The 19,239-nt window shown below is 47.7% G+C and overlaps 1 protein-coding gene across 2 annotated transcripts in view; it reads left to right on the plus strand.

Annotated features, from left to right (window-relative positions):
* Nucleotides 1-19,239, plus strand: part of PGPEP1 (pyroglutamyl-peptidase I) — a 432,802-nt gene that overhangs the window by 248,472 nt on the left and 165,091 nt on the right. The gene's annotated exons all lie outside the window — the stretch shown is intronic.

Genomic DNA, 19,239 nt, shown 5'->3' on the forward strand with positions numbered 1-19,239 from the left:
GTCACCACTGGTTCTGATTATTGTTCCGAGGCATCTGCAGAGATTCCCGCGCACTGAGAAATGCGCCCGTGTGGGTTATGTCCTCCCAAGTATCAGTTGGCTCATCTACCACACAACGCAATTTATGTCCCCATGTATTTGGGCTTCACCGTCCATGAGCCACTCCCGCACCCCATCAACCTCTGGTGTGCAAGTATCCCCCTCACGACAGTGCAATCCAGTATCAGCCGTGAGCGGCCAGGGGCTCTTTGCTGCAGTGCCCTCGTCCTTATATTTCCATTAATGTGGCCATGACTCCTCCCATTAGTTATTATAGCATATGGGCTTGCTTGTCATGCAGATGTAATGCCCAGCGAGCTACATTGCTTCTCTCACTGTGCAATTAATGTCTACATGTATTTTGGCTCCACCTCTTACGAATCGCTCCCGCACCCCACCAGCATTCAGTGCGAAAGCCCTCCTCTCTTGGGCAATTCAGTCCAATATTGGCCATAAGCAGTGAGGGGCTCTTAGTTACAATGCCCTCGTTTTTATATTTCCATCTAAGTTGCCGTAACTCCTCTCAGTAGTTAGTGCAGCGTAGAGCCTGCCTGTTTTGCAAGCACAACATTCAGCGAGCCTCAGCTCTCATCCGGCTACCAATGTGTACAGCCATGCCTGGCCCGACAGCCCCGCTTGCAAGGATGCCTTTGTGTGTCCCAAAAATGCCCAGCATGTGCACATGGGATCTTTAATTCTTGTAAACACAGTGTTCGGCGGTGGCACCGTGCAAGAGTCCTTTGTTTATGCTCTGCTTCGTTTTACAGGCCCGTGTCCCCACAGTCCCCTCACATGCAGGCAATAGGAGGCCCCCCGCTCAATAGTTACTGCTGCACGGGGCAGCGCGGATTTCAAGCAGCGGCCATCACCGCCCTTATTCGCTTATAGCCCATCCATCTTGCTTCCAATGTACATCTCGCTCCGCTCATATCACGAGCCATCCACCGCTCGTTCTCCTCAGTGCGCGGCGCCCGTGCTCTCGCAACATTTGAGTCGGCGGGCATCGGGGAGCCGTTCTCACGGCCGTTTGTGGTTGGGGGGGGGCGCACAGGCAACAGATGCCGGTCCCTCCGTCTTCTGCTCACGCGGTCATTGTGCACGCTGCACGGGCACACCCGCTCCTCCAAGCCCCACTCTGCAGCACGCAACATCGCCTTCAGACGCTGTTTAATGTTTTGCGAGTAAACGGGCACAATGTATCCATTTCGTTTCACTGCCGGATCTATCTCACAGGTCGCACAGTCACGGCAGCTTGCCCTTTGTTATCCGCCATTTTGGATGCAAAGTCGCAGGGCCGTCAAGAGCTTCGTTGTCAGTTTCACCGCCGTTGCCCATACAATCAGCTCAGCATTTCCAGTGATGGCAGAGCATCCCTTCACACGCCCGGGTCGTCATTTTCAGAGTTGCTTATAAAGTTTTAGCGCATGTTGTCACGGATCTGTGTCGGATCTCTGGAGCAGCTCTCCTCAGGCACGTCCCGTTACATGGCAAGTTAGCCTGGCTTGAGAATATTTTTCCACATTTTTTAGAATTGGAGAGTAAATCTAATTTCAAGAGAGTAAACATTAGTTTCGAGGGGATTGTGTACTCTTGACGTATTCCAAATCTGCCGGGTAATGTCCACAGATGTGCTGCTTCGGAAAATTTTCGACAGAGGTCGTCGTGCGTCGATGGCGTCGATCCAATGTCCCTCGCGGGCCCCCGTCGAGAGTCGACGTCACTGGATGTTATATATAGGACACACGACGCCCGTAGCCTCAGTTCTGTTTTTTCCGCAAACGTGTTTGCTGTGGAATCTCGGTGCTCTCGATTCTTCTCTTCGAATGATGTCTTCATCTTCCTCTACTACCCTGAGGCCGGGCTTTAAGAAGTGTCAGGACTGCGGGTTGAAAATGTCCATCATGGACCCGCACGATATCTGGCTCTGGTGCCTCGGCGAAAGCTACGCCACCGATGACTGCAAGGATTGCCAGTCCCTAACCTCTAAGACTTTGCGGGAGTGTAAGGGGAAATTAGAGGTAGGTAGGGGGTCCAAGCCCCATAAATCGAAGTCTGCTGGGCTTTCAACCGATGACTTGAGGGGCGACTCTCTGAGACAACCAAAATCCAGGGGGTCTCGGTCTAGGAGTGGAACCGCCATTCCTCTGCCTCGAGGCATTCTAGGAAGCGCCTTCACCGGTCGCCTTCCCCGTCCTCGTTGGAGGAGGACTCCGCCAGACCATTGACTTGTCCCACCAAGTCTTCGTCGCTGGCCGAATGGGATTCATTCCGCCAGCAGATGTTTGCGAATTTTCAGTCACAAGGCACAGTGCCGTCCGCGCCTTCAAAAGAAGCCGGCAGGGAACGGGCTCGGTCCACCACTCGCACACCTTCGGGCTCGGGAGGTCAGCGCGATCATCAGGAGCAGTCGAGGCCCCGATCGGACAAGGGAGATTGCCGTAGCTGTGCTAGGTCCAGGTCCCGGTCCTCGATGCCATCGAGACCGTCGAAACCTGCAACGTCTTCTAAGGGACGATCTCGAGGCACCTCAGTCGACGCCGATTCCCTCGACGCCATTTGTGGAGGAGTTGCCGGAGGTACCCCTGAGGGCTGTGGAACCTCAGAGGAAGGCTTGCAGTAAGTCTGTGAGGCCTGTTTTTGAACCCAGGTCTGTTCCTCCTCCTAGATTGGATTTTTTTCCAACCTTTGCAAGAAATTTCAGAGGTTGATGAACTGTTTGATCAGGAGATGGGCTTGCCTGTGCATCCTGAAGTCAGATGGAGGAACTCCGGCAGTCGTTGCATGACGCCAGTGGCCTTGACACCTCTCCGGAGGTGGAGTTTGGCAGGCCGGAGCCTGGGGCGCATGCTGAATCTTCATATCGGCGTCTCATGTCGAGGGCGACTTAGTACTTGGGGTTGTCTGCCCCCCCCCGTGGCGTTTGATTAGGATGACTTGATGGATATCCTGGATCAGGGTCCGTCCACTGACCCGGTATTGCCGTTTCACATGGCTTTGGAAAGGAGGGTGGCGGCAGCTTGGACTGCTCCGGAGAGTCTGCCGGCAGTTAACAAGTCATTCCGAAAAAATACTGCTCATCCAGTAGTGACCACTGCCACTTATCGGCGCACCCTACTCCGGAGAGTTTGGTTGTGCAGGCGGCTACGGCCACCTAGAAGCAGGCTGCGTGCCCTACCATCCCTCCCGATAACGACAAGCGCTTCGATGGTTGGGCAAGGAAGGTATTTTCTGCGGGGAGTATGGCGTTGAAGTCAGCCAACTCCACCTGTGCCTTGGCAAAGTTTACACACACACTGTGGAACTGTGCCTCTTTGGCGGATGAGCATATTCCAGAGGGGGAAGAAAGGGATGGCTTTTGGGCCCTCGTGCAAGACGGCAAGGATGCTATGTGCGAATCCCTTCAATCGGGTTTGGACACGGCAGATAGTGTCAGCTGGTCCATGGCTGCGAGCACCGTGATACACAGGTTTGGGTGGTTGCGGAAGTCTGGTTTTGCCCTGGATATGCAATTCCGGCTTCTGAACATGCCTTTGATGGCGTTCATTAATTGTTTGGCAGCAAGTCTGACAAGAGCCTTGAGAGGTTGCAGCCCTCCAAAGCTGCAGCAAAGTCTTTGAGCCCTGCAGTGCGACAACCTCTGCCTTTTCGTCCTAGGGGACAGCAGTGGAGGGGAGGTTCCTTTCGGTACTACTCCTCTTTTAGTAGATCGAGAGGGGCTACCAGTCAAAGGGGGCAGCGAAAAAGAACCTGTGGTGGTCGGGGAACTCGTGGTGCCAAAGCCGCTCGGGCAGTTGCCTCTTTCCTTTCAGGCACTGCCGCAACCGCTACATCTCAGTCATGAGGCCATGTCCCATGGTTCGCCGGTTGGGGGCAGGCTAGCACAGCATCTCTGAGAATGGCGTGCCATTACTTAAGATGCATGGGTTTGGGATACCATAGCCCACGGCTACTGCCTTCCCATCTTTCAGCGGCCTCACGACAATCCACTGTGAAAGCTCTCTTTGAAGCGTCCGGATCCGCTCCTTGCGCAGGAAATCCTGTCCCTGCTGGAGAAAGGCGCCATAGAACTGGCGCCTGTGGCGGAGAGGAACAAGGGATGGTATTCCTCATATTTTTGATTGCCTTGAAAGACGGAGGGTTGAGACCAGTCATGGATTTGCGTTGATTGAACAAGCTTCTCAGGAAGGACAAGTTCTAGATGGTTACTTTCTCAGGTCCTTCAGCTTCAGGATTGGTTGGTGTCTCTTGACCTCAAAGACTCGTACTTTCATGTGCAGATTCATCCCAAGCACAGGAAGTACCGGAGGCTTGCGACTGGTGACTCGCACTTTCAGTTTTGGGTCCTGCCATTCGGTTTGACCTCCGCCCGAGGGTCTTCACCAAGCTCATAGTGGTGGTGGCAGCATACCTCAGGCGAGGGGGGGAGGAGGAATTCACGTCTACCCCTACCTGGACAACTGGCTGATCCGAGCACGCTCTCCCGAGCAAGTGTTGGATCATCTCGGTCTCACCTGCCGCACCCTCCACAGGCTGGGCTTCTCCCTGAATTTCAAGAAGTCGCATTTGACACCTTCCCAACAGCTCCAGTACATCGGTTCTATGCTAGACACGTCCCTAGGAAAGTGTTCGCCTCCCCAGGTCAGGGCTCATCACATTGTGCAGATGGTGGACAAGTTTCAAAGTGCCCAGTGTCTCCCAGCTATCGACTTCCTAAGGTAGCCTACCGCTTATTCTCCCTATCCTTAACTCGCTACCAGCATCTTCCGACCCCTACACATTAATAGATATGTATAACGCTGCCATGACCGTAGCATTCGACACCATCGCCCCCTCAAATCACGCAAAAGTAAACCTAGAGCTCACTTGAATACTTGGTTCACCGCCCACCTTAAATCTGAGATCCAATAAGAGAAAGCTTGAAATTCTTTGGAGACGCTCGCCCACAGAGGAAAATAAAACTAACCTGACTAACATTTCTGCCCAATACAAAAAGGAAATCATTCGCACCAAGCAGGAAATGTATAATGGGATTCTCCAAGCCAGTTCAACAGTTCAAATACTAAGGAACTCTTTGTCATCTTAAAAGAGTTGGAGACCCTGATACAACCGACAGATGACTGTGTTAAGAGGGTCACGGACAAACATCACTCGTGCTGAAAGACTGTGTAGGCACTGTAAAATAGAGGTGGAGACAGTAAGACATATTTTAACCATGTGTAACAAATTAAAGGAATGTTATTTTAAAGGGTATGCTAATATAGTTGGGGATCTTCAAATGATTGAATCTGACCAAATTTGGTCCGTTTTTTTTGACTGAGAGATTAAGGTCTTTATTGGGGCAGCCTTTTATATTTGGAAGCGAGCAATTTGTTAGTATTCTATTTGTAATTGTCTTTTAAATATGTGCTACTTTCTCTTATCATTGTGTGTAGATTGGAAATAATAATTGACTGTAATATGTTTTCTAAACGGGTTCTTTTATGGTTATTATGTAATTGCTTTTGTTTTTTGCTGATATAATATTTTTGTAGTGTATAAGGTGTTAATTAACCAAAATGCACTTTAAATAAATAAAAAAAATAAAAAAAGATTGTATTAAGGACAAACTATGGTGCACCAACATTCAGACAGCCCTCTCTAGCAAAATTAATCTTCTGCAGAATTAGATTGTTGACAAGAGTGAATCTACCTAACCTAGCCAGTCATGAGAACCCACAAACAGCTTCAACCAATCTACCAAGATTCAGATTTCCAAGATTCAGATTTGCATAAGTTTCTATTCTTGAGGTAGAAAAAACTATCTTATCCCTTAAACCTTCAAACTGTAAGGGAGATAGTTCCCCAGCCCAGATTATTAAAGATGCTGCTAGAGACTTGGCACCTTTCATTGCTAAATGAATCAATGCCTCCTTTACCTCTGGCACCGTCCCAAGCAATCTAAGAGTCTTGGGTCCTACCCCTCTTAAAAAAACAGTCCCCCAACCCATCCATTCCCACCAACTACCAGCCCATCACCACAGTACCATTACTACTTAAGATCTTAGATAAAGTAGCCTACACTTAAATACAGAAGTATCTAAAGGTCAATGATCTCCTAGGAGTCTGCCAATCTGGATTCAGGCCCCAACACGGCACGCAAACGGCGCTGATTGATCTCAAAACCCAAATCGATGAATTGAAAGAGAAAGGGGAAAATAGCCCTGCTACTTCTCCGTGATCTTTCCGCTGCTTTCGATTTGGTGGTTCGTAAAGTGCATTGCAAACACCTTGACTCGGAAGCCCACTTTTCGCAAGAAGCCATAGCATGGATCAAACCCTTCTTAAACAACAGGACTAAGAGTCTTTGCGCCTTCTGCAGATCCCATTACGATCGCTTGCGGCATGCCGCAGGGCTCCTGCGTCTCGCCCACATTGTATAATATATTCACGAAACCTTTGTTCGATGATCTGGACCATCTGGCTGTCACCTACACGAATTATGCAGATGTCACCCAGATCCTCAGTCCGCTCACTGGTGACTATGACAAGGACACTGCACTTGTAAATAAAATGTACCTCATTATCCAAGCATGGATGGCCGTCTCACTCCCTACGACCTAGTCTGTCGTTCGGTGGAAGCTATCCAATAGTTATGCTGCGTGAGGGTCCAACATATAGTGCCTGCATAAGTTTGCACGGTTGTTCTGTGTAGCACTGCTATCGGGGCCTGATGGGTGTGTTATGATATGGCATTTATAACGTGCCTATACACAAGTGTTTCAAGGCGCGACAAAGCAAGGGAGGGGGACCAGAGGGAAGACAGACAAGCTATCCTACTAGGCCAGGTGTCATTCAGATCACGCAAGTGCATGGGAAGGAGGGAAGTGCAGAGGGGGAGGAGGGAGGGGGGAGGGGACAGTGCAGTACATGGGATAATAAGATAAATAACAAAGTAAAAGTCCAGCCAGCAGGTGGTAAGTGCAGACAACCGGTGTCAAGTGCTAGTAAGAGACTGTAGGAATACAGAAACAGTCCCCAAGTGCAGGGGTTGCCAGGAGGGCAGTGCATGAGTGCGACTGGCGGACAGGGGGCCTGTGCCCGAGATCAGCGGGAAGCCAGGTAACCAGTGCAGTATCAGTATCAGCCAGGAAGTCAGCAGAGGAGAGGAGGAGGAAAAGCAGAATCAGAGAAAGATTTTGAAGTGCTTCCGGAACCGGAGATAATTCTCCTCCAGTTTTAGGGAGGCTGTTCCAGTGGGAGGCCCCAGCCAAAGAGAGGGGGGGATCTACTCGTTGCTGGGAGAAGCGTCTGACCCAGAGGGAGTTGGAGATGGATGAGCGAAGATCTTGAGGGAAGATATTTAGGAAGGGAGAGTTGAAGGTATTGAGGCCCCAGGCCCCCGAAGGCCTTATGGACAATGCAGATGGTTTTGAACTTGACCCTCGCAGCCACTGGGAGCCATTGCAGAGATTTCAGTCCTGGAGTTACAGCCAAGGACAAGTCTTGCAGTCCTGTTCTGGATGAGTTGCAGAGGTCTGGTGTGTTGGCTCGGCTGGTCACTTAATGCCTCTGGTCTGAGTTGAAGAAATCTGAGTGTGGTCCTGGTTTGAGTAACCAGGGAATGCTCCACTTGTTGTTGAACGGACAGGCACTCTCCATTTACTCTGCCAATAGCCCAACTGTCCATCTTTCCTGCCCCTGTTCGGCCCAAAGCATTTGCTTGACGCTGTTGGGGACCAGGGGGGGGCCTGTTATCTTTTCACCTCTCCAGGTGAGCTCAGTGCGAACCAGGAGATGTCAACTGAGTGTTGTGGGACTCCCCATACTCCTGTGGGCTGCACAAACTGCAGATGGGAGGCCTTTAAAGTGTATGGTCCGCCCTTCCCTTGTGGCGAACCTTTCGTGTGGGGCTGGGGTCTTTTGGTTGAGGCCTAATCATTTTGCAGCCCAGTTACCGCCGGGAAGACTCCTCCGGGCTAGTCTCCTGTTGCTGCCCGCTGGTGGCTTTAATGTCACAAGGAGCACGAAAATGGCCCTTTCAAAGTTGTTCATCCCGCCGCCTTGCCCCACACACTTTCGCTGGATCGCTAGGAGTAAAGTGCAGGTTTCTCTCTTTATGGTCCCCACCCGCTCTGCGAGTACTCATGGTGGGTGCCCCGTCTGGGAATCCGCTGCCCCAGTGGTAAATGGCGTCCCCCCTCTCAGGGCAGTGAGTGGTCTTCGTTGGCAGCCAACTGTTGGGACACCTCGGCTCCACAGCACGGGATTGTGCCCTTCCGTGGCCTGTTCGTGAACTGCCGTCTTTTTACTATGCTCCTGTGACCTCGGTCAGCACTGCATGACGTCTCCTCACAATGGAACTCACTGCTGTAAGATTGCAGCAAAGTCGACCTTGCCACGATTGAGGTACTGATTTCTCTGTGCTTTGTTAGCCGATGCTCTCATCTTTTGGCAGGGAGCTGCTTACACCGTTGCCGATTAATTTCTATGCTATAATGTATATTTGTAAGGGTTGTTCACAGCCATTCTATTTTATCTGGCAAGGGAGACTACGGGTTAGGATTCCATGTTGCCTGTGCCTCCTGGTGGTCTCCTCTGTTCTTTCCTTTTATTTTGGTAACACAATACTATTGTCTGTACTGCTTCTGTGCTGCTTCTGTGCTAGCTTACACCCTCCTAGACGGCATAACCTGCTCTTGGCCCACGTTACCAAAAGCGGGAAAGGAGGTATACCTCTTGGGCTGTGCCTGTTCACCTTTGCTATTGGAGTATCTGCTGATGGCTGAATAGGAGTTTTATTACCTCTGCAGGGTTCTGATCAGCTGAACCACATCTTCCAAGGAACATTGCAAGGTACAGACCAGGGACTGGAGAAACGGTCCACATATTACAGAGGACCACTATTTTGTGAACCTGTGTGCTGCGCGAGTCACAGAGCAGTTGAATTCAATCCTTACTTGCAGACAAGCGATTGAACACCGCTGTCTTGATTGCCTGTGATTAGGCGTGACCATGAGCCTCTTATCTCCACCTCATTTGAGGCTGTGAAAACGGACCCCTGGTCAGCAGTCATTCATGTGAACGCTCACCCTAGGCTGTGTATCAGCGCGAAAAGGCAGGTATGCCATTGTTCATGTGCTTAACATGATTAAACATATGCAGCTGCAGTTAGGAATTGTAAAGTTATTGGACTCCAAGAGATGCCACTCTCATGGATTACTCTGAATTATACACTTGGCACAGGATTTATCATGTTAATGCCTTTAATATGACCCCCCCCATCTTCTGAGGGTTCTTATTTTCATTAAACAATCTAAAGCAAAAGCAGATCTAACATAACATCACACCTAGGAACAAGATTGCCATGAGTGCAAAGAGCATGTTTGAATGGGTCAATAATGGAACAAGTGGTGGTTTTTAGTTTAGCAGCATGAGTAACCTTTATTTCTCATTAAGCTATCCTACACTATACTGTACACCATCCGTCTCCATGCACACAGCAAGCCCCCCCACCTGTCGCTCACGTTTAGAGCGGAGTGTGCTTCGAATGAAACCGCTCCTTCTTGGGCTGACGAATTCTGCTTAGCTGGGCCTGGCAGTCTCGCTCCTATGCTGCTGCTGCTCTGCACTCCTACCCTTCCCCCACCAGCCACCAGGCTTCCAGGTTGAATGGACTAGCAAGTCTAATGCGTTTCCTCCTTTCCCCTTTTTTCGCTGGGCTTTATATGTATCCAGTAACCTAGTTCCCCTGCATGTGCGCGTTAGTCATATCGTTATCTAGGACTGTGAGGACTAGAGCTAGTGTGTGACTGTGTTCGTTCGAGTCGGGCCTCATATGTCAAACTACATTAGGTGGTTTCTTGCACCTCACAGTAAGCTCTCTGCACCCGTTTAGTAAATGCCTTAGTAAATGCCTTCACTGTACTCTATGGCATTCGTGAAGCTCTGCAGCATTTCGCATGGTATGTTTCTGTGGGTTATGAGTCCGCTATCCATTATCATGAGACATCCCACTTGTTACTACTTTTTCTCTGTGGAACTGTGCGAAAGTGCACAATGTTTCTGTTTGCGTCTGTCGATTTCCTGTTCTTGAATCCTTATCAGATATAACACTTCCCTGTGTGGGATCAAACTTCTGCTCTCGGATATCACCTAATGGTGTGCAGTTAAAACAGGCTGTTGGCTGTCATTTGTGGTAGTCTCGTATGCCAGAACAGGAAAGCACCACTTCCTGGACATCGGCTACTCTTGCAGAGCCTCCGAATATTTGTGCAGCCTTCTGTGTCAGTCTGCTGTATGTTTGAAGAACATCTTTCATTGCTTCAATGGCTACAGGCCGCGTGAGATGTGAAAAGCTGTCTTAAATTAGGCACTGTGCTCCCTTTTGCACACCCTTGTACCCCTATCTTGAATGCAATTCAGTACAGGTCTAAAAATGGCTTGTTTTGTCAATGTACTTTCAAGACTTAGATTTGCAATGCAAAATGTGTGAAAAGATTGCCTTTTTTTGTTTGTTTGATAAAGGCATGCTTTGCTTCGTATATGATGCAAGGAAAATATGGCACTAAAGAAAATAAGGGAGATAGTTCAAAGGTTTGTGTAAAACATATTTTGCATTCAAAGAAGACATGGCCTTATATAGCTAACTGGTGCTTTGCTTGTGCTTTCAGAATAAAAACATCTTTCTTTTGCAGTTCTCATCACCCAAACGTTAAAACGCAAGGTCTTGTCAAATACTGTAGTTACTCAAATGAATCTTCACTTACAAATAGCTCCCCAATTAAAATGTTCTGCCATTTGGAGATCTTACTGGGTAACACTTTTTCTAATCCTAAAACGCATTTTCACTTTGGGGCATTTTCCCACAGTGCTCCCATCAGTCTACCTTAATTTATTACATTTTTCCAGGATTTTAAGCTTTTTGCATGCTCTCCTTTTTTCAAAAACTACTGTATTTTATTTTGTATAATTTCTTGTGGTCCAGCTCGCTGATGGTGTGGTAGAACGACCAAGGAACATAGACCATGGACATTCATAAATGTTTGGTACTGTCACCCATTTCCCCCACATGCCACAGAAAGAGGCTTGCCCTCCCCTTCCACCAATGCCACCCCCCGTTTGCTGGACTTGAACTTCTTTCCATCGTTGTTTTACTCTAATTCTAAATTGGGGGACACCAGCATAGGGACTATGGAAAGAATAAGTATTTATTACAGCAAGAGAACCCTGCGGCTGAACGTCTTCCTTCTAGCAGCTTCTGTAGCCAACTGACATAGTTTCCAGGTTCTACCGTCAATTCCTGCTTCACCTCCCAAAAACCTCTACATTCGTCCCTCACTTCCTTCTTCTCCGGCCACCGCAGTCTGGTCCATTTCATGACCTTTCTTAACATCAAGGCTGACTTCAGACCACTCCTCCATTCCTCTTTACCAATCACCCTATACAGATCTTTGAACTCCTCCTCTAAACACGCAGCTCTTTCATCATCCTCCCCCCTCATCACCAACACTCACTCCAGAGGTGCTCTCGACAGTCCAACACTATTCTGCACCCCCGGCACATACTCCACCGCGTAGTAATATTCTTGTATTCGCATACACATTCTAACAATCCTAGGCGCTGCCCTCATCCTTCGCACCGTCAACCCCTCTACCAATGGTTTATGATCTGCCCGACCCATGAAACGCTATACCCACACATACTTTTTGAAATACTCCAGGCCCACACACATACACCAGCAACTCTGTCTCAATGACCGAATAACTACTCCCAATTCGTCACTGCTCTCGATGCATGGCATATTGCCCTTTCCTTGGGACAAGACGGCCCCCAACCCATTCACACTGGCATCCAGGGTAGTGATGGACTCCTCTTCCTTCTAGTTTCTCTGCCGAACAAAACCCTTCCTTGCCTCTTGGCATTCCTCATCCCAACTAAATTCAACCTCCTTGTTAAGCATCCTCTTAATAGGTTGACTCTTTTCAGCGAAATTCTTCACAAACTTATTGCAGAACTCTGCCATTCCCAACAGCGCACAAACTTTTGTTGAGATAAACTCCCAGGTAGGTTTGAGTCTACTAGGAGTTCGCAATCAGAACTCGTGGAGGGCTCAACTCCTTCCCAAAATGAATGCAGGCCCAGACAGAGACAGCAAGTTCAACTGTGATTTATTACATCCAAAACCAACAGGCATCAGTACAAGGAACAAGCTCCTGGAATGTATCAGATCTCTGGCTCGCAGGCCTGTTTTGTAGCGCTATCAAAATCTGAGCCCTTCTCCAGAAAACCTATTGAGCGAGTGTATTGGCCGTTGAGAGGTAGTTCCCTTATAGCAGTCCTTATGTGTTAGTTCACTGGCCCTCCCAGGTCAGGCCTGGACCATCCCTGGAAAAAAAGCTACTTCTACAATGTTGCAGTTTGAGGTTCTTAACCATTGGTTCTTGTCGGTTGCTACCCACCCCTAGGGTCCTGAACTGTGATTGGCTAGAGCTGTTGCTCCAGGCCTGGGACCTGAATCAGTTCTCAGCTTGGAGTGTACCTTTTCAAGGTTATAAGAACTGTGTGCCTGCATTGTAGCATGTGTGCACCACCAAAGAGTGAGAGTGCCCGTCCATATCATGGAACATTCGGCTTCTCCTGTAATTACTTTGTTGCAAGCCATTGTCTGACTGCTCTGCTTCCCAGTGTCTAGTTTCGATTCATCAGCTTGGCCGGATCACGTTTTCAGAGACCGTGTTTAGGGCTTCTGGAGCTCTGAATTATTCCGATTTATGAGGAATTATTCGCATTTACTGTGCTGCTGTTACTGCAGTTTAGGGAATGGAATATCACTTGTATTTTAGTGGCCTTGTCAGCGGGGCCCTGTCCCAACGGTTGCTCCCCAGTTCGCGCTGAATTCATCTCAGCTTTTATTGAGGCAGTTGTGGCCTCCTGTAATTCCCTAAGCCATGACATGGCTTCTAACTGTTTGTTCTCTTCTATAGTATCCATAGGTTACTTGTTCATGGCTCAGTCGGGTCCCTCGGGTGCTCTTGCAGTTCCATAGGTTTATTTGCATATAAGCATCTGCAAGATTTTAAACAGGACCTCATGCTTTTTGCACTTTCTGCATTCAAGGCAAAAATTCGTTTTGAAAAATTGATTAGCAGATTTTGCTAGTTAACATTTGTTTGATTAGCAATTTTGTACTACATTTTAAATGTCACTGGAAGTTTGTAACCAAGACATAAAATTGGTAACAATGCAGCATTTTTGTGTACTGCTGAAAACATTGGTGAGAGTAGTGTCTCTCAAAGTTGGGTCACTAAATGGACACAAATAAAGATTTAATAAAAAAGACTGTGAAAACATTTTTCAGTGCAAGGTTCTGTGCAGCCGGGTGCAGGCATTGTTGCACAGGGCACTGTCCTCTATGTTGTATGCTTGTATCCAACATTCGTTGTGTATGGAACAGTTCAGAAGTTTAATAAAACCAAAAAAGTTCACAATGGTAAAGGAAAGTCATAGCCATAGTATGGTTTTGCCGCAGGTCGGTTAATTGTCAATTCCAGGTGGACAAGATGGCATTTGACTGTCACTGATATCAACAGGTTTTCAATATAACATTAATTAGCCACTTTTGGAGGGATTGCGGAGCTGCCAACGGTCCTCAAGCCCGAGTCAGGTAAGCTCCAGAGCAGCATTCCAGGCCTGCAAATTCATGAAAACTGTTTATCGCTAGTATAACTCGGAGCTGCCATCTTGGGTTCTGATACTTTTCTTAGTTTTTAAAGGAACCAAGCTGTGTGCAATTCATGCTTCCCGTAAAAAGCAATTACCTCTATGTCCGTGACTGAAAATTAGAACCTGAATGTGATCAAGGAGTTGTGTTGGCAGGTGGTCCACGTGTGGCACTTCAGTAGAGACATTGCTTGGGGCACCGCCTCCAAGGACAGGGTGAAAGCTGGCCACAGGCGCAGGGGCAGGGGTACGGCATGAAATGTGGACAGCAACTTACGATTCTGCTTGCTTTCCCAGCCTCCAGTTTGGCCAGCTGTCTGCCGCAGGTGCGAATAATGAATGCAATCTAATCGTAAAGCCAAATGAGCTCTGGCTGTCAACTACAGTGCATAGTATTGCATTAGATCTATAGATGTACAGACTGCTTGTAACTATCAGGGTTCAAAATTGAGCGGAGCTGGGAGCTATTTAGCTCCTGCTTTTAGCCTATGAAAGGCTGGTTAGCCTGTAAGCGACAGCTACCAGGAGCTACTTTTGACTCCCTAGGCAATTGCTGCCTTCCAAACATGCTCACATGACATTAACTTTGTGTATTTAGTAATGTTAATAAAGAATAATTAGGCCACATTTAATACACATTCAAATGCTGGAACTATTGATCACTAGTTTACATTTAAACTAGTTAGCTTAGTGTATTATGTACGAGGAAAGAAAGTAAGTAACTAAGCACAGTAGGTGGTGTAGCAGGCAGAGAACTGCGCAAACTAGGTGGAATATTGTAGTTTGCGGTCATCTCAATTTCCGGGGAGCAGGTACAAAGCAACAGGGTGCTAAGATAGAGGGTCAAGGAGATTAGGATGAGCTCATGTGTTGAGCACCAGTTGCACAGAGGTATGCAACCTGCAGGTCACAGAACGAGGTTTGCCATCAAAAGCATTTGACCCAGTGATCAGGTACATTTTCAAAAGTGCTCACTCGTCAATATGATGCACTTCCCCAACAAAATGAAATCTAGTTCACACTGGCATTCGAATGTACTAACTTAAACTTCCCTGAAAAACATGGAGACAATGCAGTGCTTTACAGTAGCAATATTATGCATTTTGTAATGGCTTATTATTTTAGGAAGGGCATTGCAGGATTGTCTTTAAAAAAAGAAGTAATCAAGTTAACACATACTGGTCTTTGCAAGAAGTTTCATACCAATTACTCTGGTTTGCAATTATTTGAAAAACTAAGTTTCTCGCCCCAACACTCCCACACAGGCATTTGGCAATGTTAATAGTGGAGAAGATGATTACTTCTCCACGATCTCCCATTAGCCTCTTTGAAGCTGCTGTGAGCAGATACGAGGTCGAGGGAGCTCTGATGGTAAGAGATGAATGCCGTGTGAGCTGTGCTTTCATTGAAGAAGGCAATTTAAATAGCTAGCTGTGCTAGACAAGTGTCAATTTAATTAGCAAACCTACAGAATTGCATAGCAAATTGCTATGCAATACTGCTTTTTTATGCCTCGGCGTTGTTGCGGTCTAGCTAATGACAAAATAATAAACGTGATGACAGCAAGTATAGGTCTGTCCTCTAACCTATAGAACTGCACGCATGTGGTGTTCGTGTATTTGGGTGCGTGATTGTGTCCCGACGTGCAGATGGCATGTGTGCTTCGCGTCGAACGCTGCAATGTCGTGATGTCTCGAGCGACGTTATGTCTGCCTTCTTGGCACTTTAGTCAAGACTGTCAATGGAGATATCCTTGGTCGCGTCTCGTGGCTCCTCGTCCTCTTTGGGCTACGTTTTCACTGCTCCTGGGTAATAGGGTTAACTGAGTGGGTACCTTTCAATGTACCAGTCTACAATGGGGGCAGTAGGAATCGGTCCAAACTCGTACGAACGCTCATGGTGCCTTTTGGTTCTTCTTGCGGTTCGTGTCTCGTGGGAGGGGACCAGGGGTAGACCTTGACCTTTCCTCTTCAGTCCCTCCTCTTGTCGACCACATCACAAAAGAACCACTAGTCTTCCTTGAGTAACCATATCTTCGTCACTCCTCTGAGGTGTCCATGATAGTTTGCGTGATCATCAAAGGACCAGTACATGTAACGGCACACTCCTTTGGGTTTGCACCCAAACCCACTTCCCCTCATACTTCCTTGGGTCACGGGGATTGTCCACCTTTGTCGCTGCCGGAAATAGGTCACACGTTGTTATTCTCTCACTTAGTCGATCCCTTTCTCTAACAATGTCATCCATCGCTCCTCCTGTGTTAACATCCATCAGGATTTGCATTCCTATTGCTTCTTCTGCTGTTTCCTTACACCTTTCAATGCAGATCGTTCTCCCACACAGAGATGCTGCCCCTAGTGACACTGCTCCAACTATCACCTTAAGTCTGACAGCCACGATGGCATCCATGACCACAGATATGCTAGCCAGCTCTTGTCCTTCCCCATTCTGCGTGCTTTGTCCTTCATCTTCGCATGCATCTGTGCCAGTTGTGCAACTGTATCCGAGAGGGTTCCGTTATCTTTGTCGTTGGCAGGTGTGAATGTGCAACATGAACTCCAAATTTTTGTGCAAACTCCTCCTTCCATTGCTGTGAGGAGATACCGAACGTACCTATTCTGGAACGCCACCCATCTTATTGCCCTGAGCTCTTCCTTTATGGTGTTGAACCCATTCACTGTTGAATGTATTGTTACCATCTACTCCCAATGTGTGATTTGCAACCATTTGGCATTTGTGTATGTGTACTCCTGGTATCGGTGATGCGAAGAAAAATATTATTTTGCTGAATAGTCTGTGCCCTGCTGGTACCTCGTCAAATGCTGCTTCTGATTTGCCTGAGAAGTAATCCCCCCTCCCTCTTTTCAATCTGCTCGGTCCTCTTTGCTCGTCAATCTTCTCTATCCGGACAGGTGGTGCTACCTCTAGTGACCTTTCGCTTATTGTTGTCAATCTTCGGAAAGTCGTCGAGGTTCACATCTTTCTTGGGTACCACTAATGAGGGCATGTTGATGTGTACTAGGGAGCATATTCCTCCCCAATCAGGTGGCAGCTTCTTGTATACTTTAAAACCGCCTGCCCACTAGTGATCCATCAGCACTGCCATTCCTGTTCCCATTGCCAGGATAGTCTCAGTAGTCTGTCATCCCACGTTCCCAGCAACCTCTACATTGCCATTGTGCTGGCAATGCAGAGCTGGTGTCTTCAGGGGAATTATTGGCATTGGTCCAGCTTTGTTCTCTACCTATGTTACCAACTTTGCACTCCTGTCCCATTCCTTCAGGCACTTGTCATTCTCTTCTTGCACCTTGCTCACTGGTGAATTGACTAAGGTCAGTGCCTTGCTTCCCTCCACTCCATCTTCCCAGCCATCGTTGGTATATACACGTCCATAAACCAATACATGTGGTCTCTCCCAGCAGCCGGACTCTCTTCCTGTTTCCTTTACTCTCGTCCATGGGCATGGCAATTCCTTCAGTGTGATGGTCTTTGTTTCTCCTTTCTCTGGCCCATCAGTTATGTACTGCAACCCTTCATCGTGCTGCCAGTAGTTATTCATCATGTCTAGTGTCTTGATGTAACTATCTTCATATGGAAATGTCCTGGGACATCCATCTTAATGTTCCTGTCTTCCCTTGGAGTCAGCCTTGCATTTGGACCTTCGCGTGGTACATCAAGCATTTTGCTTTTGCTGCGGGTATTTCAGTTGGAATGAACATTCTAGAAGCACTCATGCCATAGGGGATTAAGGAGCAGACATAACAGCACTTTGGACGTGTGTTTGTACCACATGTTTGTGACTCGTGTTGTGTATGATATATGTATCAACTCCCTTCATGTCTGCATCACCTTACCTTTGTCAGCAGTGCCTTCTCGTCTAACTGACATGGTAGTTCCTCCTGCTTGGGAAGGGAGAATGTTTAGTGGGGGATAGTGCTTTAGCATGCATTGCGGAAAAGAGCTGCCATACTAGAATAGCCAACACTCCAGTGGGAATCAGTAAAAAAAAAACAGTGTTAAAACAAATGTTTTTTCCGACATGACCACTTACGCTGCTTGATCCTTGCAGCTGATGAGGTGATAAAGTTGCCCACCTGAAAATGGCAAGAAAGGGGTTAGTGTTCGTACTTGTCAGTATACTCCAGCTCCACGAACTAGGTAGTCGCTGATTGCAAAAGCAAATACTTCCTTCCAACCTTTCTTACGGATGAATCTCTTAATGTGGGCAGAACAGGGTATGATGCACTTTGTCAAGTTGTGGAAATACTTGGGCAAGATATTCTATGAACACCAGAAAATATACTTCACTGGATCATGCTCTAAATCTTCTGGGTCTCCTTTGTATAGTGTACAAACTGGTTAGAGAATGCTTCAGGATGGTCAATGGGAGGTAACATTAGGACATTTCCCTAGACAGTTCTAACATTCCCATCCACCTGCATGTGCGGCGGAAAAGATAAAACAAACAAGGTGTTTCAGCTGTCAAATGTGCACAAGTGTTCCAGTTGCAACCTCAAACCCTGCATGTGCAGAAGAAGAGCAAACGAACAAGGTGTTTCAGCTGTCAATATTTACAAGTATTCCAGTTGCAACTTCAGATGCTTGGTATCATCTGACCATAGGATGGCCCGGTCTCCCTAAATCGGTGATTTCTGCACGTACTTGTAGTTCATCAAGATTTGCAATGTTGGCCCTCTAGATCACTGTTACTGTGCTGCTAGGCAAGGCCACTGCTTTGTAGGGTTTGATGTCCTGGATGTGGTTTCAAGCGGTTTTTCCTTCGAGCAGCACAGCTCTGTCCGTGATGGGCTCCACTACATGGGGGCCGGAGAACCTGGGTGAGTTCCACCTATGCAGACGTTTTTTAGGAGGACTAGGTACCCCAACTTTACGGAGTGTGGGTGTCCAATATTTTGCTCTTGGTCATCATAATCTGTGGCTTTGTTGTCTTCAGCCCTGCCCTGTGTCAGTAGTATCTGGTGAGAAATAAAGGAAGTGCTAGAAACCAAGAAAGTGATACATTCAAAAATCTCTTGACCCAATACATTAGCACTGTTTTCAATATCCTTCAATGTCCTAGTGGGAGTAGCCAGTGGGAGATGCATGCGCCATACTGTCACCACCTCGTGGGGCGTTAAATGATGGGCGGACCCTGGCTTGTTGCACAATTCAAACCGTGCCCGAGACAAACCGTGAAGCCAGTTTTTCTTGGTGCTCTGCTGAGTTTTGGCAATGCTCTCCTTTAGGAGGCCATTGAGGCATTCACACACTCCATTTGCTTGGGGGCGGTATGCACAGGTGAATATTTGTTCAATTCCTAGCAGGTTTGTGATGTGTTGAAACATTTCATTGGCGAAGTGAGGGCCAATTGGCAAACTGCAGGACCTCCAAAAACGCCCCATCTTGGGAATACTTCCCCGACCAGAATTGTTGCTGCCCTGAGGGCGTCAGCATGTGAACAGGCCCCAGCCTCTATCCATCTGGTGAATGGGCAAACAACCA

This window comes from Ambystoma mexicanum, chromosome 1p (assembly GCF_040938575.1).
Source record: "Ambystoma mexicanum isolate Mex_15411 chromosome 1p, UKY_AmexF1_1, whole genome shotgun sequence".
Taxonomy (NCBI): domain Eukaryota; kingdom Metazoa; phylum Chordata; class Amphibia; order Caudata; family Ambystomatidae; genus Ambystoma; species Ambystoma mexicanum.